This window comes from Passer domesticus, chromosome 1, assembly GCF_036417665.1.
Source record: "Passer domesticus isolate bPasDom1 chromosome 1, bPasDom1.hap1, whole genome shotgun sequence".
Classification (NCBI taxonomy): Eukaryota; Metazoa; Chordata; class Aves; order Passeriformes; family Passeridae; genus Passer; species Passer domesticus.
In genome coordinates, this window is record NC_087474.1 from 51,852,329 (window position 1) to 51,876,180 (window position 23,852).

A 23,852-nucleotide genomic window follows, 5' to 3' on the forward strand; every position below is an offset into this window, starting at 1 on the left:
CAACCCCCCCACCACCCCCAAATACTCCACTAGATTTCCTGGTTTTACAACAGCTCTTTAATATCTGGTAAACTAAAGGAAACATACAAAAGTAGAGGACTGCATTAGTGATTAATGTGTAAGGACCCCTGGCTTGTACCACGCACAACACAATGAAGATGGAAGGTCAGGAAACCACTGGTGACATTTTTATGCTTTCTTATGTGGTCATACCAAAACATTTCTGCTGTCAGTGTTTTAGGGATGTTCAAAAACCCGATTATTTCTGCTTGCTCTGCATTTATCATCTATGAATAGACAAATGCAGCTTATTTGCTGCTAAGCCTCTTATTGGGTTAGAACTGTTGACACAATAATTTGAAATTTGAAACTGTTGCTTCATTGTAAAGAAGGATAGCTGCAATTAGGAGCAGGAGCCTCATGTCAAAGAGTGGGAGCTCTGATGACTATGTTAATAAATTAAAATAATTTAAACTCTACTGTTCAGCTTTAAAGCACCTAACAAGTCAAATGGAATTTTGATCTAAATAACTGGGAATCCCACCTGTGAGGGTTAAACAAATTCCTCTCCACTTTTTCCTAGATCCTAGGCAGGATCAAGGCTACCTTCCACTATCCTGGTTCTTGAGACAAGAATATTCATAGCTCTTAGATATCTTCTGGTGTGTATGTGTATATGAGCATATATGTTTTTGCATTACAAACAGAGAAAGGGAAAGAGAACAATATAGCTTGATGTGAAATTCAGGGCTGAGAAGAGGAAGGGAGAGCAGTGGTTCAGGAAGTTTTTTTTCCTCCTCCAGCAGTCAGTATATCGTAGCTGAAATCGAAACCCTATAGCAAGCTCCCTGAAGGAAGCAGCATAATAAATAGGTCTTTAAGGTCCTTTCTGAATGACATGGAATGAATGCCTCTCTCTTTCCCCCTCTCTTCTCCCAAGGTAGACTTAGAAAATGATTCTCCATGTAGAGATATGTGATCCGTGCTAATGGAAGCAAATGAGAATGCCAGCTGCTGTTTCACCCTCTCGTGCACCCTGCCCTGTTCCCACCTCCCCACAGTCACTCTGGCAGTAGTTTCATGCTTTATTTCAGACTTACTGTTTGAATAATGATAATAATGTATTGCACTCCTGTAGTGTCTTTCATCTGAGGACTACAAAGCTGTTTTACAAACGTGAGCTCTATAGGGGTTCATTCAGCAATGTACTAAAGACAATCACAGAACGAACACACAGTCCTATAATCATGCAGTTGATTATTTACTCCTTGCAAATCTATGTCATCTACATCTATATCCATCCACAGTAAAAACTTTATGACTATCTTTACAAGATACAATGAATATATGCAAGTTTAATGCATAGAAAAAATTTAAAGGAAAACTTAACAGCAGATTTCCCAGGTGGAAGGATACTATTTATTCACTCTCTACTCCAGAATGAAAAATGGAAACTACTGAGGTATTTGTGTGTCAAACAGACAGGTTTGTGTCTGTTCCAGCAGGAAGTTGTGTTCTGTCTGCAATCTGAATTAAAATTTCTGTGTCCTTGCTGTAAAGTATTAGGTCCAAATAACCCTGGATTTTGTGACCTGGGAGAGGTTGAATGCAGACCCTTGAAGCAAGGTCCTCTGTATTCTTAGAAAGTTTGAGATTCCTGATCTGAGCTATGCAACTTGCAGTTCCCATCTAATCTAAACTTCATGAGATGTGTTTTGTTGTGTTTTCCTGTTATATTCATGCAGGGTAAGGCCAAATTCTGCCCTTTTTGCTGTTGATAAGCAAATTTCACTACTTGCAGTTCTCATTAAAAAATGCATGTCTGCTTGTTATCTTTTCCACCCCAAGCTTCAAATTTTTGCTGGGAAATTCCACAACTGGGCTTTTTCTAATCAATTTTACATCAGCATTCATAGTATATCAGAATTTTATTTTCTTCTGCCTCTATCTCAGTCATAAAGAAGCTGAGAAGAAATGAGAAATTTGCTATCCAGATATTTTTCATTCAAAATAAAAAAGAAATTTGAGCTAAAAATGAATACATATAACTCAACAACATGCCTTTTTTACAGTTTATCTAATGACTCACTGTGTTTTGACCAAGTGACTTCACAGGCTTTTCAAGAAAATCTATGAATTCTGGCTCCCTCCATATTCAGTGCTCAAGTGAAAACACAGAAAACCTGCTTTCATTGTCACTGTCCCAGGTTATTATTATGTGCTCAACATCCATAACTAGTCACTGCATTTTGAGAAGATCCTGTGGTCACATAATCACCCAAAAAAACTCCAGATAAGGTCCATATGGGCCTTGAATAAGTGTCATGTATGTGGATTCCTCAGTGAAAAAACCAGATCCATAGAGATTTCTGGAATCTTCATGTGTTTTGAGACAGGCCATGCCTTATGCTTGGATTATGCAGATTAATTTGTAAATTTTTTTCTGTAAAAAGTAGGCATAAGGAGAACTATACTACAATAAACCAGTGTGGAAAGATTGTTGAGGTCTTAGATGAGACAGAATCACTATCTTCGAAGACTCATTCAGCCTGGGATTGAAGTGAATCCCAGATACACAGAAGAACTTGGCACAGCTCAGGGGAGGTGCTTTTTCAAGAACTAGCTGAAAAGTGCCAGGCGGACGCAAAATGGAGCCAAGGAAACTCCATGGCTGCTTGAAACTTCACAAGGTTGTCCCCTGGAGATGATAATTTTCTTGACAGAAGAATATGCATACGGATTTTTTTGTTACTTCAAAATCTACTTTTAAAAAATTTATTATTTCAATATAGTTTTACTTGTAGGGTGATGGCTTGGCCACATTATGCCTCTGATCAACACCTTAGGCCAGCAGCCACTGGGATTCTGTTTGATCTGTCCTTATAGAAGCCACTGCAGTTAGAACCCAGCCTAGGAAAGAAAGCAGTAACTACCTGAAGGGAGGTACAGACTTGGCATCTGTAATCAGACAAAGTAAACCTGACAAAAACAAAAAAGCAATAGAGCTCCATTTGTCTTGTAACCAAGAAAATCCAACACAAGTATGTATGACCTTGTTAGGATGAAATGTAAAGGTTTTTTAATTGAATGGTTAGAGCAGGAGTTGACACTACAAGGACATACTAGGTGAGATACTGTTTGCTTTTTAATTTGCAGTTCATTCTGTTGAATTAATTTGGTATATGTTCTGTTCCACACCCCAGAAATCCCAAAACAAGGCTCAGAAAAGCCCTTCAGGCACTAAAGCTCTATGGATACAGCCAGGAAAACTGTTTCAGGCTTCTCTCCATCAGATTTGAATCAACCTAAGCTAACTTGTCAGTGTCACATTACGTCTCACTGTCACCAGTAAAAAGGGTCATATTGAAAACACAGGTAATTTTAGACATTGTCTAAACAGAGAATATACTGAAATTTCTTCTTTGAGAGGAGTGCTTTTCAAAAGACAAAAAAAAATTTCAGAGCAGACACCCGAAGTTTCCATTTGAAACCATGTCTTGTGGCTGTGTGACACTTCAAAACACCTGTCTAAGATATCTCCCCACCACTCCTCTCTGAATGTTTGCCTCCAGCCACTTTTGATTTGTGCACCTGTAGAAAGTGTCCCATGTAGGTGTGAGCCTCTACGTAGGGGCATTTAGCCTGGTGGCAGTGACTTTCTGAAAAGCATATTGATATTTCATGCAGGTGTTCCCCCACCGGTGTAACTTCTAGCTTTTCTATGCTTCACGCACATCTGTAGCTTCACTGCACCCTTAGGTTCCCTTGGGCCACAGAGACCAAGTTCAAAGTCAGAAGACAGCATGCACTGGGCTCTGGTCTCTACACCTGTACAAGCTGTATGGCTTGAGCAGGGAACTTCAAGGGGTTCAGCTGCACAGGAGAAACCTGAGTTACCTTTTGGAGACCCCTAGGACTTGTCCGCAATGGTGGAAGCCTTTCCTCTGTGGGCCCTCTAAAGCATTTGTTAAAAATCACTGAATTGTACTGAATGACATCAAACACAAGAGTTTGGCATATGGAAGTAAAAGCTAAAAGCTGGATATGAGTGTTTAATAACAGAAGGTAGAGGCAATTTAGTACACTGGTAAAAGCATTCAGTACTGGTGCAGTGCTGAAGGAAAATGTGCTTCATGCAGGAATGGTGGAGTTTAATTTTTCCATTATCCTCAGGAAGGCTCCACAGTCCTTGCTGGAAAGGCATGAAAGTGATGCAAAATGTTGTGAATGGCTGAACTGTATAGTAATCAAATCCACCCTTGATGTAGCAGGATATATATATGAAAAATTATTCTGCTCCAAGGTCCTACGTCCACCCAGACAACAGTCCCCAGGATGCTGGGGAAGATTACTAAAATGACTCTCTGTGTTGTTGCAATGTTCTTGGACCATCACAAGCTTCTTGGTATTTTAGAAGCACCACTGAGGGGAGGTTGGGTGGTGCCTGCATATAGCAGCTGCAGAGATACATTGCATTACTGTAAATTCCTGGGTGGGCTGGAAGGCCTCCCGTGAAAATGGAGGTTTGGTACCTAAATGGCCTCCAGCTGCCTGCCAGCGGCCTCCTTGCGTAAGGACCAGCGTTTAACATGGTCACAGCCAGGGGTGTGCACATCAGCACCCACCTCTCAGGCAAAGGACTAGTTCTCAGATGTGTGCCTGTGCACACTGGCAATGCCCAGTGCAAAATGCAATTAATTTCCTTAGCTACTGCTACCCTGTAAATAATACCATAGCACCAGTATTTTCTAGTATATTTCCCCTGTGGGGAAAACAAACCAGTTTGGACTCGGGGCATAATGTTGCCTTCAAACATACATGCACAGCTGACATGGATTTCCATGGCACCTTGCCCTGAATGTATAATTGCATTTGGGTTTGAACAGCTTTGTTTATTTGTATATTTTGTTAATGTGTTTTGCACCTCAGGCATGTACTTTACAAATGCAAATTCTTTGGCTTACTGGGGTAATTTACGGCTTTTAAAGTCTAATTTTTGAACCATTTTGCAATAGTAAAAAGCCCTTGTTTAGTGAGATACTTTGCCAGGGGGACCTTTGCTGTCTTTTCAAAAAGGTGCAGGACATTCCCACCTCCCACTGAAATCAGCAGGACTCACCCCACCAGAGGGAAGCTTACAAAGTCCTCAGCCTGGCATGCAGGAGAAAAATCAACCAACCTCCTCCTTCTAAATCATTATATTGCAGGAATACTCCAGGGCCCAGGGCAGAGCATGAAGCACACTGCTATATCCACCATCCAAACACAGAGAGAGAGCAGAGGGGGAGGATAATCCTGCACAGAGGAAATGAGAAGAGAGTACCTAGCTTAGGGAAGAACTGAGAAGATTCAGGGATGGTTTTCAAGTAGGAGCTGACATTGATTTTCCCACCACTAGCAAAACACTTCGGTAGGACTGATGGGAAAGGACACACAGGCTCCAGCTTTGGTGTGGACAAGCAACTTGGGGTTACTGATGCTTTGCCCTGCAAAGGCTCAGGACCGGTGCAATAGAGGAAGAGAATTACCTCCAAGTTTTAGATGGGTAAATAAGACAAAGAATGATCTCTTCAGATGTGTGATAAGAAGCCTAACTGACTTTCTCTCATGTTTCTTAAACATGCAGCAGCTTTCCAGCTGCTCTTCCGTGGCAGTTCTCACTGGGGAAGCAGTAGGCTGGTTTCTGTCCCAAAACCCTGCAAGAAGTGTTTTGTCCTTGGCTGAATTAAGGGCATTAGCCCAGTATTACACCATAACAAAACTGGGTGCAAGCTTGCTGTATTACAAAATGTTTCTATTTGTATAACTGCTTCCTGAAGCAAAACCCTTAAATTTTAAATTGTAAGTACTTAAGATGTAAGGGGTTTTTTTTGTTTGTTTAATAGTTTATTTAAGGAATAAGAAATGGGAAGAGAAGGGTTGCTTAGTTTTTTAAGAGCCACTGAGGTTTTAGAGTTATTCCAAGCCTTGGGGTTAATTTTCAAAATGAAGTCTTTGAGAAAACAGCTTTCTAATAAAATTTTAAGATTTGGAAGCCTCTATTCTCTGGAGTTTTTAAGCAACTTGGTTTATTAAGGAATTTTACCACTAATAATTCTCAGAAATGACTGTGCTGAAATTAAAAGGACCTAGTGATGACAATGGAGTGTACTGGTTCCCTTTACAGTTAAGAACCAGGGGGTCAGAGGAAGTGCATTAGTTGCTTAGTTTATCCATTCTGTTTTGTGATGAGAAAGTTACTTTAAGCCAGCTCTGCTCAGCCCAAAGCCCTGTTTAGACATGAGAGTCATATCTCACTGATCCAGCTACTCCCAGCTTGCATCAGCTTTACCTTACGCTGGTGTCTTGTACTTGCGAAGTGAATTGCTGAGGCTCATGCCGTTTTGACAGAGGGCTTAAAGCAGCTCAGCAAGTCAGAGTGAGACTGTGTTAGGGCATATGGGGTCTGATCCGTTAAACTTTTGGCCATGCAGCCCAGCATAATTGTATTCTTTCTATACACAAGCTGCTAAATTCCTACAACAGATTGCTTATGTATACTTTTTTCCTCCCTATCTGACTAATAAGATTTTTCAAGGCTCAAAAGCCACACAGCCTTGAAAGAAATCCTTTCTTAGTTGCTTAACAAAGATACGCCTGGACTTTGTGCAGAGCGTGTGGGTAGCTGTCATATTAACCCCTGAAGCTGCTGTCAGGATTCCTGGTTTACTCCAGAGGAGGGTGAAGGAAAATAACACTTTGGCCTTATAAGAACAACACTCATTTGAAGATGGACTGAAATGTTACAATTACAGCCAACAATATTTATTAGGTTTAGGAGCTCTTTCACTTCTAGGATCTTTCAGCTGATATCATCCTTGTTCAGCTGGAGGAAAATGCAAAGAGATGCAATGCTGCAATTCACTGGTGAGTGCACAGCACTGTGGTATGAAATCTGATCTCTCGAAGCTGGAACCCAACTCAGGTCGCTGCCTCCCAGCCATGCCTGAGGCATAGGACTGCTCTTCCCTGGCTTCATAGCCCACAAAATGGTTATGTTTAATTTCCCTCTGTTTAGGGTCAAGTACACAACAGAAATAATCTGTGAGATTGTATGGTAAAGCTTCAGTCCTCCCTGGAGATCTGTAGGGATGCTGTAGAGGCAGTGTATCTGAGAAGACAGAACAACACTCTCCAAAATTGCTGTTTCACCAGCCTGCTAAGTGTTGTTGAAGTAGGTGAATAAAGCACAAAACATTTAGTGGTAAACTTTTAGAGTTGCACTGTATCTGCAGGAGACCCATAACACACTGCCTCCCATACCCCAGAGAAAGTTATTTCTAATTGTTAGGAGTTTATTCCAACGTGTAAAAGTAAATGCTGACCTTCATGACATGGTAGCTGAATGCCATTGGAGGAGTAAGGAATTGAAACAGTGCATAATACTTCAGAAGTAGATTTTTGTTTAAATGTCAGTGCAAAACTATTTCTTTCCCCTCCAGCCTTTTCTTTCTACTACATTGGAAGTTGGTAAAGAAGTATGCATTCTTAAACATGGATGAAAAACAAATGAAAAAATTTGCAGAATTTACTCCAGGATCTGGTCACCCACATGCCTTCTGAAGTTCAGTAAACCTAGAAATTTGTCTCCTGAAGCTTTAAGTGTAACTCTTGTCATAGTACAGTTTGTGGATCTGCAAAATAATAAACTCAGAGATAACAAGACACCCTTATCCCAGCTTTGAACAGTAGTAGGAAATGCTGACGGTGTGCACCATTGCCTTGTGCTGATCCAGACTTCTTACATTTCCAGCTTCACTCACTTTCAGCCTTCGAAAGGGGATCACTGTAAAGCCACACTGTTGAGATTTACCTTGTGAACTCTGCTTAAAACTGAAAATCAGACTTATATACAGCCTGCTGAGATAACTCTAGTGGTCTGAGAAGGCAAAAATATCCAAGAAATTCAGTGTTAAGTCTCAAACTCTGTCTTTAAACCTGTCCTTCAGATCCTATGATTTCTGCTTCTGGTAGGTGACATCTGTAGTGATTTTGAAGATCCTCAATAATGTCTGAGCTGTTTGTTAACTCTTTTCATCCAGGCTGAAGTTTCACATATCCTTGCTGAAGATTATGTGGTAATCTCTATTATAAAAAACAAAGGCAAACATGCAGGGCAATAACCTTATATGCATCAGGGTTTTTTTATTAATTTTGATTTCCTTTTCTTTGAAGAGTGAGGAAGTAGAATGATTAATTTGGCACTCTAGTACTTGCTAATATTGAGTCTTAAGGGCTGGACTTTGAGTGAGGATTTTTGTAAAAAGCACTAGAATAAAACTGCTATTGAAAAACTATTTTATCAGAATACTGACCCATTATTTATTTCTTTTGTACCAAGATTGTATATTAGCAGTTTAAGTGAAATAACAGTGATGCAATAATTTCTCATATAGAAGGCTTTGGAACAATTTAAGTTCAAGATTATTATACTACTTTAAACTGTGTAATACCTGCTTTGTGTATTCAAACCAGGAAGTGTGATTTTCCCTCTCTTCTTCTCTGTAGTGTGGCATGGGTAGATGTTCGGTTGTGGTATATGTGATCATGAGGGATGGGTCGATCTGAATAAGCCTGGGCCATTTCTGAATATTGACTTAAAATGTGTCATAGTCTGCCTTTGAGTGTTTTGTGTCATCTTCACTAAGAAGATCATGAATCTGCAGCTCAGCACTGAGAAACCCTAGTATTTCCAACCCATCTGTGTATGTCCACCAATGTAGAATGTTCCCACTGTGCTGTGCTTTTACCTCCCTTCTACACCTAAACCATCTCAGTAATTGGCATCTTTGCTCTGGTGGCCATTCCACAACCTAATGTATCCCAGCGTTAGAAAACTCCTCCGTGACTTTTAGCTCATGGTTTTTTGCAACACTTCTCTTTCATGATAAGGCACCGTGCCCTCTGCTGTCTCCTCTCGGCTCAGCATTCACATCCTGCAGATAGCTGTGTTCCCTCCCCTTGTGCCTCCCTGCTCAGAACTCAGTCAGAATGTGCTGTTAGCAACTGGGATCTCTTTCCACACTAGTTTTCCTGCCCTTCTCAGAATTCATTCCAGTTATCTTTCAGGTAACAGCATGCCCAGAAATTAAGACTACATTCCAGTGCCTGAAACGAAGCTTGTAGTGACTCAAGCCAAAACATCTTTGGTCTGTTTTGCTACTGTATTACTTTTCACTGCATGTCCAATTTGCTGCATACTACTACTATTAAATCTCTGTTGACATTACCGCTTTCCAGGTTTCTCCCTCCCATTGTGTGACTATTTCCCATCTGGGTTTTTCTCACGTGGGAAATATTCACACAAATTCAAGACTTCAGCAGAGCTTCCCAGCTGCATTAGGCATTTCACCAATAAATCACTGTTTCCTGTGGCAGAAGAGAAAACTGATTGGAACAGCCTTTCAAATCCCAGATGCAGTGATACTCACCCTTCCCTATTCCCTTACTCCCAAATCCTGTGTAATATCACAAGCAAAGTTTTGAACAGAAAATTGAATCCGGCAGGATTTCAGGGAGGATTCAAAGTTGCAGTCCTAAGAGTTGGCGAGGATCCCCATACTACCTCTGAAAGACATTGAAAAACTGACTGGAAAAAAGCTGAGTTTATTTTTGCTGTGTTAACCAAGGTTATGACCTAGTGCACAGCCATCAGGATTATTTCCCTGTTCCTTAAGTTTTGGCTAAGTTGATGTTTTATTTTAGTGTTGTTGAGATTAGGTAAAGTTGATTTAGACACCTGGCCACCCTGCAGGGTAAATACAGATGATATGGGGTGTTCAGCCTGACAGCCTGACAGCCTGACAGCCTCTACCTGGTGTTGTGCAAGGCCAGGACCCTTCAGAAAACAAAGCAATTCCCATAGGAACAGTGTCAGTGTGACTTCAGCCCTGAGGATGGTGAAAAGATAATATTTAATCCAGAGTTTTTCGGTGTCACCAGTGAGGATGTAAAACTGGCTAAGGCAGTTCAGACCCTTGACCACCTAGTCGAGGGTTCTGTTCCCAGTAGTGCCTCTAGGAGGGAAGGGATGAGAACAGGGCAACCATATGTGGTAATTCCTTTCTCCAGCCTACAAATATTTTCAGCTCAGGGGATTTCCTGGCCTTGCTGAAGCTTTTCTGTTTTGTCACCCAGGGGATTTCTATTTCAAGCACTAGTCTAGTCTCTCCTCAAGTCTATGTAAACTTTTTACATTCATGTATTTCTTTGGTAAAAGCTCTACAGGCTCTCTAATTGCTGACTAAAGAAAACACTTCTCTATGTGACAAACCTCGTTCCATTTACCTTCATCTGGTGGCTCTGGTTCATTTATTGGAAAAAGGAATTCACAATCCAGCCACTCCTCACTACTCTGGATTTTGTAGACCTTTATTTTATCTCCACCAAGTCTAGGCAGAAGAGTCCAAGACTACTCAGGGATTCCTCACATGAAAGCCATTTCATACTTTTGATCATTCCCGTTTCCTTTCTTTGAGTCCCTCTTCCAGGGCTCTCAAGTTGGGTACAATACTGAAGGGAGGGAATGGAGGAATAGTACAGTGGCACAATGATTTTTCATGTTTTTCTTTTTTTTAATTTTCCAGCTCCTCGCTGACTTGAGTTGCCTTTGGAATGAGCCAAAAGTCTCTGCACGTTGATAACATGCAACAGCCTGTGTTGCTGGAGAAAAAAGACTTTACTGTCTGGTCACCGCTAGAATTAAGTTTCTTAGCAATAGATCAGATCTAAGATGAAAGATTACTAACACAATTCAGGGCAGTTCCTGGATTTCTTAGCTCAGGTAAATCTGTAAATTAAGCAGTGCCAAGGTTTGAGCCTTGGAGCTCAGTCATTGGCACCTTCGTTACTCTGCTCCTGGCTGCGGTTTCGTCCTGCACCAACCTGCCCTCTCCCAAACAACTTCCAAGCATGCTGCAAGAATTTGCATGGACCAGGGATAGTTCCCAAAGCAGTCTGGCTGCAAATCAGATGCTATTAGTTCCTTTTACTGTGATTTAGAGGATGAGAGAGACTAATATTATAAATACAGCCAAACATGCCAGCTGGACTCAGAGACAGGGAAAGGGTCTTGGATATATCCAAAAGCTTCCTTGTGGAAAGATGACATTAACAGAAGCAAGGGCAGGATCTAGAACAGGCATGGAAATGGTTTGACCTGATTGTGGGATACTAAGAAATTAATACCAGCTTTGGTTATGCTTTTTGCATTTAGGTATGACAATGAATTTCTGTCTCCACAACTTTCCACCTGCCCACTGTTCTCAAGCATCCAAAATTAGGGATGATTGGATTATTCTAGATAAGAAGACTCATGCATTTATTTTGCTGCAGGGCATGAAAGAATCCATGCTGAGGGGAAATGTTGATTTAATTGATTTCATTGCAAAGCCAGTTTAAGGAAATCCAGCTACAACTTGCACGGAAAGCAGTTGTAAGGGTTGGTTGCTTTTGACTATAATGAAAGGCTATCCATATATTTTACAAAGGTAAATGTAGCTTGGGTGTAGAAAGGTGCAGGCCTTCTCCATTTGCGTCAGTGGCATGTTACCCCAAACCATTTCTGCTGCTTTAGGTGTTGTCACTGCCATACTCACTTTTGCTGATCTCTCCTAATGCATCTCCTTTCTTTTGCTTGCAGGAGCACTGGCAGCATAAAAACAAGTTTCCATTTAAATTTTTTTACCATCTGGGGTAACAAATAATACATAAGGTAACTGTAATGGAAAGTGACAAGGGACAGGAAGTTTCTTGTTTATTGCAGTTAGTTTACACTGTGCATCAAGAGTATTTACATATAGTTAATGCACCATTTTCAGTGCTTCCCCTGTTGTTTGTGTAAGTTTTTTACACAGCAATAAAGAGAAGAGAACATTTGAACAGACAGAAGAAATTAGGCACAGGCAGCAGAGATTCATATCTAATAAGTAAAGCCTCAAGTGCTTACAGAGACCAATGTAAGTAGAGGAGGATTGCACTGGACATTTTAGGTTGCTTTTATGAAAACTGGTGAAATAATGACCATACTTGTTTATTGATACTAGTTTAGTGAGGAGAGACCAGCATTCCCAGTGAATGATTTGCGTTAGTCATCAGTTATTTTGTGGCTACAAGGTACAAAGAAGATAAAAAAATGTCAAAGAACTAGAACCAGAATTCAGCAGTTGGGAAATGCCAAAACTAAGGTCCCTGATTGGAAATGTAATTAAAATGGAACAAGTTGGAAGTTATGGGGGCAATGTACACATTAAGAAATAGATATTTCATCCCCTTGTAAAGTCATGGCTGCAATTTTACAGCTTGAACATGTTAGTCATATAGTACACAAACTCTCAGCGTGAGCCTTAAAAACGAATTTTTATTTTTCTTTTATTTATTTATTTATTTCTACTATTTTAATTATTAAATATGGAGCCTATTGAATAAGAGGAACCTCCTCTCTCCTTATGCTTACTCTACTTGAAACAAGTGCTACACAATTTTCTGTTACCTTTAGACTTTAGACTCTTGACAAAATTCCAGAAGCTCTCAGATCATTCCCAGAAAACTGGAGGTTATATCTGTATTCCCCAGACATATAGCTGGCTGCACAGATGGACAATTCCTGGGGACCTTCTTGTAAATTACAGAGCACCTTGGCTGACCACAACAGATCACGCTGTGATTTTCCTGATCCATCCTGTCTTAGGGATTTTGTTTTCTGTGCATTGCCTGCTGCCCTGAGCAACACCTGTTTCCTGCTGATGTCTACAAAGTTGTCACAGATAGATGAACCTCAGCAATCCTCAGTTCTCCTTTCCTTGTGCTTGCACTGTGTTCTCAATCCTTTTAGTAGCATTTGTGTGTAGTATCTCCTCTGAGGCCTTCCAGGACCAGAATGAAAACAAAGGTAAAAAATTTGTGAAACAAGTTAGTTTCTGGGGAAAAAAAACACCCCATATAGTTTTATTTAGTGATTTGTGAGGCACTGTATCCCATACTGGTGTATGCAAAAGCTTTCACCTACAGCAAGATAGATTTTGAGCCTGCAAGGGTATCAGCACCTTATATAAGTCTATATGGCAGGAGTGGGAATGGAAAAGGCATTGAGGAGGCGGCAACACAAACACATCTTCTTGGCTGTAAAGGAAAAAGAAGATAGGGGAAAAAATGTCTTGACTATTTAATCTGGAGAAAAAAGGAGAGATTAAAGGGTGGAGAAATTGCTTGGAGGGATACTTGTTGACCTTGTGAAGACAAAAGCAGAATCATCTTCTGCCAAAGCTTTGTGTCATTTTGGCTTTCAGTTCTATTGCTGGGAAAGTCAATGCACCAAGGCATAGGAAATTAGTGGAGAGGAGCTACTTTCCTATCCTTACTGGAGAGCCAGGTCCAGCACAGGGACCACTCGTGTTGGGCAGTGTGAAGCAGGCAGGTGGTGACACATCCCCCAGTCAGAAGTTATGTGGGCTGCAGCGACCTGCTCTGCTCATTTTGCCACAGCAGCACCTACATGAGGATGTGTGGGACTTTCCCATCCATCTCTCAGATGATTTCCAGTGGCAGGGTATTCTGATATGCTGCACTCAGCAACATGCCTGAGCAGCTGAATGGTGGTTTAGTTTTGATTGTTATAGGAGTGAAGGTTGTAACTTTGTTCTTTCCTTTCCATTATTTCTGCAAGCTCTGTGGAAGCCAAATGTGCTCAGAAAACTAAAGTTATCTGCATTTGCAAGGAGTTTTTTAGCTGTAAGGTGTATCATATCCAGTCTTCTGCCTTTAGAAATGATACATTAAGCCCTAAAAATTAGTGTAATTAACTTTTTCTAAGGTAATACCTTTTAAAGTACTTTTTTTCTAACTCTTTTTTTATCTCCTAGGCCTTAAGTTCATGTTTTCAGACTTGTCTCTGCAGGCACAAAACCTACTTTTTCTTTTAATGAAAGCTTAGATTTTTCACAACTCCAGAATCTGGAGCTCTGAGCAAAACAAACAATAATTACAGCTACGAGACCTGGCAGTACGGAGAAGGTAAAGCCTTCAAAATGCCTTCTTGCCTCTACGAGCAAAATGTTTACCTTACTGTATAAAAGCAGCTACTCTGCACCTAGATATCATTTAAGTTATAGCAAGGCAGCTGGAAGGGGCAGTGGAGATGTAGACAATGGTTTTGTTTCTCTGTTGGTGGCTGTTCTGCTTCCCTCTGACCATACACAACCCCAAAGGCACATATGGATATCTGTGGAAGGGCAAAGGAGGAGGAGTGCTTTTGAAGTTTTAGAAAAGAGAAGTTCTGTTCTGTAAGAATTCATCCTGGTACTTTCTGAAATCTGATCCATACTTTCATCTGCTTGAAACAGAATATTCATACTGAGCTGATACCTTGGAAAGTTTTATAAAGAAAAGCATATATATCTTTCTTCAGTGGTTGTCTTTTCTGATTTTTGTACTGCAGATGTGCTTACATTCTAAACTACAGTCCAGGTCCAAACAACCTTTGGGCTGAATAGTGGACAGGCATATAACAAAGTGCATACTCTGAGTACGTCTGGGGGCAAAAAAAGGTAGTAACCCAGTAAAGACAAAGCATCAATATCCTTTGGCTTTTAGAAACCCTAACTTGTACTCTTATGAAGACCACAGAATTTGTTATCCAATTATGAATCTATGACCTCCCCCAGTTGGCTGTTATATATGAAGAAATCAGAAGGGAAAAAAGGATCTTGTTTCAAAATCTAGGCTTGTTCTTCACTCAGCTCTGAATACTTAAAGAATTTGTTTGCAAAGTTGGTTCTAAGCTTTCACTCATGTTCAGTGAAACAGTTCAGCAAAGGCTAGTCTTTACAGAAATATGATTACTGATAAAAACCTATAGCCTGCACTGCAGCAGTTATTTATGACTGACACAATTAGAGGCTTTTGTCATAGAAAATAAACAGGGTAATAAATTTGTAAGAACCTCAATGTAGCCTCTGCAAATTTTTCTAGGGTAATATTCTACCCCACAGAAAGAGTCTTTCATTGTGTGTTTATGGAGAGCTTATGTCTGAGAAATTAATTGAATCAGAGATGGTGACTGCAATTATCAATCAGTATCCTTTTTAACTCCTAGAGTGGTTCTAATGTTTCTGTCACTGTAAGATGTTTTTCTTTTGGCTTAAGAGGTGGCAAGCAAAGGGTTGTGAACATTAAAAATATGCATACATACACAAACACACATATTTGTGTGTGTATGCACCTATATATTATATATGTTAAAAAATTATATTGATGTATAATATATAATGGATATATATAGCTTCAAAGTTTTCAGGGTTTTTCCTTCAAAGCTTGAATAAATTGACAATCTTGGCCGGCTTTTCTGGAGTCTTCCCAAGCCCAGCACACGTATGGAAAGTACCAGGACTGGCAGTGTGAAAATGTAAATTAACCTTATTTTCCTGCATGTGCCCCTTGTGCAGACACCCCCTGGCCCCCGTGCTGTCAGATGTTCCCCTGGCTGGTCGATGATCAGAAGCTGGTTTATTTGGCCCAACATGGTGTTTATATCGGACCTCTGAGTGCTGCAACCACCCAATGACCTTAAACATTGCCTTACGTGGTAGCACACTGCTCTTCTGGCTGAACCAACAACATCACAGTTCACCACATATGGGCATCTCTACCTTTCCTTCACCTGAGGTACTGTTTGCTTAACTCTGCGCTGCTGACACGTCCTGCTCCTTTTGCCTTGTGTGTTTCATCTTATATCCGCTTTCTACAGCCCGCATCCACGCTGTGCCTCACTCCCTTCTGTAGCTGCAGTCCCTGGAGAGTGGCTGGTGTCCCCACCCCAGTGTCAAGCCTTTGGCACACGTTCCTCTGGGGACACTGAGTTCCAAACCTTTTTTAGAAAGACCCAGCTTGCAATTCCTCCAGCTGTAAATACACAATAGATGGATACCAGGCACCTGTTGCCTAACTCCTTGCCAAGCTTTTCAATTTTGAATTGCTGCGCTAGGTACTTGTTCACGGGAATCTTTGCAACTTATTAGCTGTAGAATGTGTGGGAAAGTACCGGCCATGTGTGGGAATGGCAGAAAACTGTCTTTTGAGGTATCAGAGAAAAACAATAGCCATGGACTTACAGCATAAATATGAAGCAACATCTGGTCTTAATTACTGTTGAAGAACGTACGTATATCATGCATGAAAATGATATCTATCAGAGGAAATTCCTCTCAGTTATATACCAGTGTAATTCAACTGAATCCAAGTGATTTACTCCAGAGTCACCTTGCTGTAACTGAAAGTGGAGCTTGGTCCACTGACTCACTGCTATGATCCCGTGTAAGGAAAGACATGTAATGAATACGTGGCATACACTTAAATTGTTCTTACTGTGCTTATAGTGCAGCAGAAAAATACGCATGAGACAAGCACATGAGGGGCCTGTTTCAATAATATTTAACTGTCTGAAATGATCACTTTAACTCTTAGGAAGAGTTATTAATATTTATTATTTGCATTTTAGTGGTGACTGTAGGTCTCAGCTGAGGAAGATAACTATGAGATGTAAATCCCTGTGTTCCTGCAATATCCCCACAGTAATGATTGATGCTTTAAAAGCTCTGTGGATGGTCAGTATTCCAAGGAAAAAAGTCATTCAAGATGGCATTCAAAGGGAGCTGCAGCTTGCGTTACACAAGGCTTTTCAAAGAGATCCTGCAGAAATTCTTTGTATCAGACCCTGTACTTCCTAAATGACAATCCTCTTGAATGCATATATATATATATATATTGCCTTCTCTGGTTTAAATGTTCTGCTTTTATACACTGCCAAAATCAAGGCCATATCCTTATATCCTGTAGGGAAGAAAGGGATTAATTAATATGCTATACATTTCACATACAATAACACAAGTATTTACATAATTTTTTTATTAACTAATTTGACCAACTCAGTCTGCACTTGAACCTCTGTAATTTTCCTCACAGATGCATGGGTTTTTCAACTGCTGCATTGCTGCAATCTGTCCACATTCCAAAAGAGACTTGTAAGACTGATTCTTCCACCACTGTAGCTCACTGTCATGTACAAAACACCACCATTTATCCTTTCCCTGCTGTTTCTTCCTTGTGATTTTGATGTTCTATTGCAGAACATACTTCACTGCTGTTAAAAATCCCTCTGTATTACTCCAAACATGTATTTCTAACTATAAGCCTAAATCGACCTTTTTTCAGCTTTCTCAAAACAATCTGTATAATCACTCAATGGTTTGCATACTTTTAAGCTGGGTTAAATTGGCCTTTAGGCCATCTGGAGGTAATGCCAGCTTTGATTAGCCACTATGGAATCCCAAACAGATTCTGCTTTACTTACCCACCTGGGCAAGTTCACATTTCACACTTTGTGTATTATTAATAAATCCTTTTTCTAAAATGTAGAAGATTTCTGAAAACAGAGTGTCTTGCTGTACAGTCTTAGCTACAAACTGCTTGCAGACCCCCTGTATGGTCCTCATCAATACAAATAAAGCAAGTAGAGCAGATACTTCAGGGTGAGCTCCCTCTGCTTCTCAGAGTTACCACACAACTTCTCCGCTGTTCTTCAGATTAGACAGAGTAATATTTTTCTTTCAAATTGGTAGGATGAAGCTGGGCAGGAAAAGGAGACTAGTCTTGTTTTAATATTGTAGTTAGTATGACACAGTGGAAAGTTTTCAGTATTTAATTTCTCAGTGCTCTTCACATCAGAGAGCAGTCTCAATTCATCCTGCCTACCTCTCTGCTAACCAGCAGCCAAGCACATTTTTGGTTCCTCTTCCAGTAAGGAATACTGAAAGCATGATACCTGATTTCTGTGTCTTTGCCTAGGGAGACTTGAGAAACTGGCATGATCTTTACAGTGCTTTCTACTAAACATGAAGGTTCTTGAATCTGACCAGGCATCCATTCCCCATTCCTCATCATGATGCTATTGTCCAGTTTTTGTGCTTCTAATTAAATTCATGCATCCTAAAGAAACCAAGTATACAAATTATATCCAAATAGACCTTCAAGTGAAGAAAGCCTTGTGTGTGACTTCTTTCCAGCAAAGAACTCCACAGCGAGAGTAGTGGAAGGGTTCTCATGCATTTTTGAAAGAGGCCTGTGAATCCGCTTTGAGATTTTTTCTGTCTGCTCCTGAGCAGACATTCCTGTCCCCTCTGGTTCTTTGTTTAGCACAAACAAGGCAGAATGGGATGTCCTAGTAAACATAAGTTCCTTTTGAATTTTGCATGGATTATTTTCCTCCCACAGGGATGGCTCATTGTGTGCTGCATCTCACTACAAATCAACCTTTCTGCAGTGATGTCTGAGACCTACATCTTACTGCAAAGGAGGGACTGTAAAAAGAAAAATGTTGTAAATTGTGTAGGTTTGAAGCTCTATCAGATAAGCTGAGCTTAGGACACAAGACTGATTTGTCCCTGAGGACATTTTTGTCCATCATCAGTTTAGTCCCTTCAGAAAATCCATGTTTTACTTACAGGGTCTGTTGCAAATACTTTGGGATTAATGACACTTTGAAAGCTGGAGATATCTGGAATCTTCTGAAATGTAATATTAAGTTAATGCCTTGGACCTTGTTTCTTTCCTGTGGCCACACAGAATAGGGAAGGTTGACTGTGGAGGATGTTATGAAGAAAATAAACATGGAAATTCCCCTTCATAGGCACCATGGTTGAGCAACTGCTGCTCCGAACATCTTAAAAATGAACACTTGTTCCTCAGACTGGAATATTTTTCAGTTGAATGGGTTTATGGTGGCTCTGCCAGTTTTTACAACCAAGTTTAATTATAGCTTGTGATGTTAGGAAAGTGATCTATACTGTGTCCTTCATATTCTGTTGACTTCTGCAGCTAAGCTGCAATGTATTGTAAAAATCCAACAGTTGGAAAAGTTCAGTGAATCAATAAAAAGAATACAACAATTAAAAGAAAATGCATACAGCTGTTATATTTAAGGTATAAAACTTTACCTGGTAACTGATTTCTATTACTGCAAAAGAACTATGAAAGTGTTTACTGCACTTAGCATATGTTTAATGTCTTAACTCTGTTTTCACTTATGGCCCATTTCAGTTCTTAACCTGTGATTTTCCCCTAAATGTGGTCTGCCCTCTGGAAAAATTAGGACCTTTTCTCTGGAAAGTATGAGTGTTTTGTTCCAGTAATGAAGAGTCCCTTGTTTCCTGTCCCACAGAATTCCTGGTGTATAGCTGTCTGGAGTCTTTGCCTTCTACGGCAGGAATTGAAGGAAAGCTCTGGTAATTTATTTGCATGAATATCTTTGCTTTTCATATGGGTCTTTTAGTTGTTTTTTTTTTTTTTGTTGTTGTTTGTTTGGTTTTTTAATATATTGTTGCAATTATTGAGCCTCTTAGTCTTTCTGAGCAAATGCAAAATTGACTATGAAAACAGAATGTAAGTTATCTTTGCTAGTTGGGTGAAATATCTACTGCTCAAAATCCAGGTTTCCTTTGATTAATCATTGTCACATTTTACATTAAGGCACCCCACTGTCCATATTAATTTCCTTTCTAATTGCATCTCAATAGCTCAGTAATTTCAGTTGTGCATTTTGGAAGTCCTCTTTTTAGTTTATTCAGCAAACTGCTAAAGTAACACAATGGCTAGCCTTTCTGACAGAAAAGTAGTACAAAAAGCTTTGTTCTCTTTCATCTGGCAGTTGTGGGTTAGTGCTTAAGAGATAGTTTATTACTGCACAGGGGGAAAGGGGTTAACCTGTATTTATGTGTTGTTGTTGATTTTTATGTCAATATCTTGCAAATTAAAAATCCTGGCAATAAAAGTGACATGTGAGCAGTCAAGTGAACAGACAAGCAATGCTTTCATTCAGGGAGGTTTAAACAGGCTAAAAATTGGACTGGGACATGAACGTTTTGTTCTGATAATGTCAGTTTGGCTCTGCTGCAATTTCATTACAGTGTTTCTAATCACATTGTTTCATGTTTTTAATTAATCTGAGGTACAATAATCAAGTTCAATGTTTCAGCTATGTAAGGAAAACATGAGCTGCCTAGCTAAACCCATTGAAAATATCCTTACATGCACTATGGAAAAATACACCTTCATAAACAAAGTGCACATGTCTGATGCTTAATCATGTTCCTCAGAAATAAAATGACCATGCTCTATATGATTCTTAAGTGATATATATAGAAACAAGCTGTTCCATAATCAATGTAGGTAATGAAGCCTGGTTTCCTTAAGGTCTGTGTTCTTTGTTCTTAAATCCTCAAATTCAGTTCCCTCAGAGTTTACAGTAACAATGACTCACCCATTGTGGATAATATTAGGAGTAAGTCAGGGCTTAAAGAAAGGCATGTTCCTACAGTATGGCACGGCAACATTTGTTAAATCTCTGCATGAAATTTCTACTAAATGTAGAAATTTAGGATGCCACATGCAGAGTTGGTTGGTATTCAGAACCAGAAGACTCCAAGCTCCAGCCATAAACTTAGACACAAGTTATGCCAAGTGTACAAAAAAATTTTTCCAAGCCCAGGCTAAGGGTACTCCTTGCATCCTGCTGAAGGTGAACTTGTGCTGTTAAGTGACACCTCCAAAAGAGTTCCCAGTGCCTCAGCACTCACCTGACATATCTACAGTTTTTCACAAGAAGGATGGGACCTACATAAAGTGAAAAAATTGGGACAGATAAGACCATTTGGGTGTGCTCTGTTATTTGTCCATTTTGTACTTTGACCATAAATAAGAGACTGTTTTGGATGACATACTCCTTACTCCTCACTACTTCCAGTGCAGCTGTATGCCTTCACAGAAAATTGATTAAGAGCTGTGAAGCTGCACCTAACTGGACAGGGGAGCCAGTTTGATGTGGGACCCTGGGAGCTGTCAGAAAATGAGAGAAAAGAGAAAGAGATTGTGAAGACAAACTTGGTCACCATGTACTTTCCAAAGGCTGTGTCATCCACGAGAGTTCTGATACACCTGGGAGGAGTGGGGAGCCCTGATCTCTTCTTAGCCACTGCTACTCAGATGAACCCTGCAAGGCAGATACAAATGCACATCCCAGAGCTCAGATATGAGTCATATACCCACCCTGCTCTTCCCTAGCGAGACAGGGACCCTGAAGGCTGTGCAAAAATGCAATTTCAAGTAATAAGGCTGAAATTAAAACTCAGGTACTTGTAGAGTACAGGCAGAAGTGTTATACAGCAGGTGAGCAGACCTGTGAACATTACTTATCATCCTAGTACTTAATAAAATCACTTCCATCTTGGCACCAGTCTTTCTTCCCTGCCTTGGAAAGAGAGAGAACATCTTGCTTATCAAAATCACATCCAAACTTGATGTTGGTCTTTGTTGATAATGGTATGTATATAGGTCAAACTCACCTGTCTGCTGCAACTGACATAGAGAAGGACCAAGAGAGGCTGGAAATGTTACCTAGTGGGAATCAGGAGGAGAAGATGAGACACTCCTAAGGCTCAGGTTAGAGATGAGTATCCCTGTAGTTTCTCCTCTTTCTTCCCCCACTTATTCTTCCTTGTTGGGAGCCACTGTTCCTCTAGGGGAGAAGGAAACACTGATAGATATCTGAGGTCCCATCTCAAATCACGTCTCCTCATGTTGGCCTCCCAGTATTACTAATAATTAATCTGGCCTGAATGCCCCATTTTTTTCCAGCTCACACTTGTGTCTCCATTTAGTTTTCTCTTGATGACTCTGTGTGTGTTCCCAGAGCACCCAACAAATGGTCTGTAGGTCCTGATTTTATGCACTAAGTCATTAGTAACAGCAGTACTCAAAAAAAATGTGTGTATTAACCAGATATTTTTTAAATGGCCCATCTCCATCTCTGAATTTCCTGGTTTGTCTTTTCCTCTATGTATCTGATTTTTAGATTGCTGTATTTGCTTGATAGACACTACAATTACTGTCAAGAATGTCAGTGATATGAAGCTATTAGGAGGCAATAATCTGTATTCTCTATTGATAAACTATTGCAATAAAAATCAATAGCACATTTAACAGTTTACAAAAACCTCACTGCCAGATGGTTTCTTCTGATGTTGTTGATCTCTTTGTGTTCTTTGGTCTTATGTATATCCCATAAAGTTTGTCTGTACATTATTACATCTCTGCTTTTTAACTGCTGTTACTGTAAGAATGAACTAATCAGAAATCTCCGAATGCCAGTCTAATAAAAGTGCATAAAGATGGATCATGGGAATGACCTGAATGCATAGGGGATTTATTATGTGAGTATGAGAAAACGTATTGGACTGTTTGTGACTAATATTTTTGTTTGATTTATGAATTCTGTCATCTTTTATAATCCTCAAATTAATAGAAAACACAAGGGTCTTAGCTGTACTAAAAAAAAAAAAAAAACCAAACCCTCTCCTTTGGTAAACTTTATCTACATTTGTTTTTCAACCATTTTGAAAATCCAAAGTTCCTGAAATTTTTGAGCTGGGTTATGATTTGCTGAAATAATAAGGGACCCTCTGAGAGTACTGGTTATTTTCCTTTATTTCATTTGCCATAGTATGTGGGTCTGATTTTGTTTTCTTTGGGTGAGTTACTTTGTTTTTAAATTCAGGAATTGAAACAAAACAAATTCTCTCTGCAAAATGTAACAATTTGTGTTGATTACAATAAAAAAAATCAAAGAAAAAGTTTTTTTTAACATGTATTTTGATTAGGTAATAGTAGTATCTTATAAATCCATGAGATGGGTTATAAAGGAATAGCTTACTTATTTCCAGGTGGAAATAATTTTGAAAGTATAGAGATAAGAAATGTTGTCTATGCAAGGAGAACACCTAGAATGAATAAAGAAGGAGATGAAGAAAGGGGAGGGGAACTAAAATCCATAACTGAAGGAAAACCCATTATTTAACACCTAAACATATGTGTGCATATAAAAGCATACCTTATAAAATGCTTAGTTTTCAGAACTATATAAAAATTGTTGACGTTTTTTGCCTGAAGGAATGTGCAAGAGATGCAAGACCATGTACCCCAACTGGCTCCTCTCTGTCTGGGAGGTGAGTTGTTTGGGATGACTGTGAGTAATGGAATTGCTGCACAGAGCTGAGATGGACTCTGCTATTGCACCATCAGTGAGCTCTTTGGCAGATAATTGTGGTCTGGTTGAAACTCAAGGGACTGCTGGTCAGATGCATCCCATCTTCCATTCTTTCTCATGGTTTTCTTCAATCAGAGTCTTTTTATTTGCTTTCTGCTGCCTGACACATTTCCTGGAATGAAATCTCTTAGAATACAATGCTCAGAAGTGAATATTCTGACCGTGATAAACACATGGTGAAATACAAAGCTAGCTGCACATTGCTAACTGCAACTTCCCCCACTTGGACATGTGTGAAAGTGTTTGTAGGCTTCCAAAGAAGCTAAAATAAGGACTTGGATAGTTTTCAAGTAATTTAAAAAGTTTGTGGAGAAGATGAAAATCTACCATATTTTCACATGGGAATAAAAAAAAAAAATTAAAAAGTGATGCTTTCATGTCAGCATTTATTCAATGTTAGTAATACATTCATCTTTTGAAGAGACCACTCTACCATTAACTATTATTTGGGTTCTTCCATGTTCATCTGATGTCAAAATTACTACAACAGCCTGTGGAGATTAGACATTGATGTTCTCCTGCTGTTATCCTGTAATTTCCTAATTCCTTTGATACACAAAATAAGCTGGTCCTGAAACTCATAGCAATTTGTTGAACTGCAAAATAATGGTTTTTGGAAGGAAAGTTTTGTAGGAGCTACTGTTGCCTAATGAACCAGGAACAA

At 39.7% G+C, this 23,852-nt stretch overlaps 1 long non-coding RNA gene across 1 annotated transcript in view; it reads left to right on the forward strand.

Annotated features, from left to right (window-relative positions):
• Positions 1-23,081, forward strand: part of LOC135300475 (uncharacterized) — a 120,114-nt gene extending 97,033 nt beyond the window's left edge. Inside the window, exon 9 of the long non-coding RNA XR_010362328.1 lies at positions 19,250-23,081. This is a non-coding gene — a long non-coding RNA (uncharacterized LOC135300475). The remainder of the gene's footprint in view (positions 1-19,249) is intronic.
• The last annotated feature ends 771 nt before the right edge of the window (positions 23,082-23,852 follow it).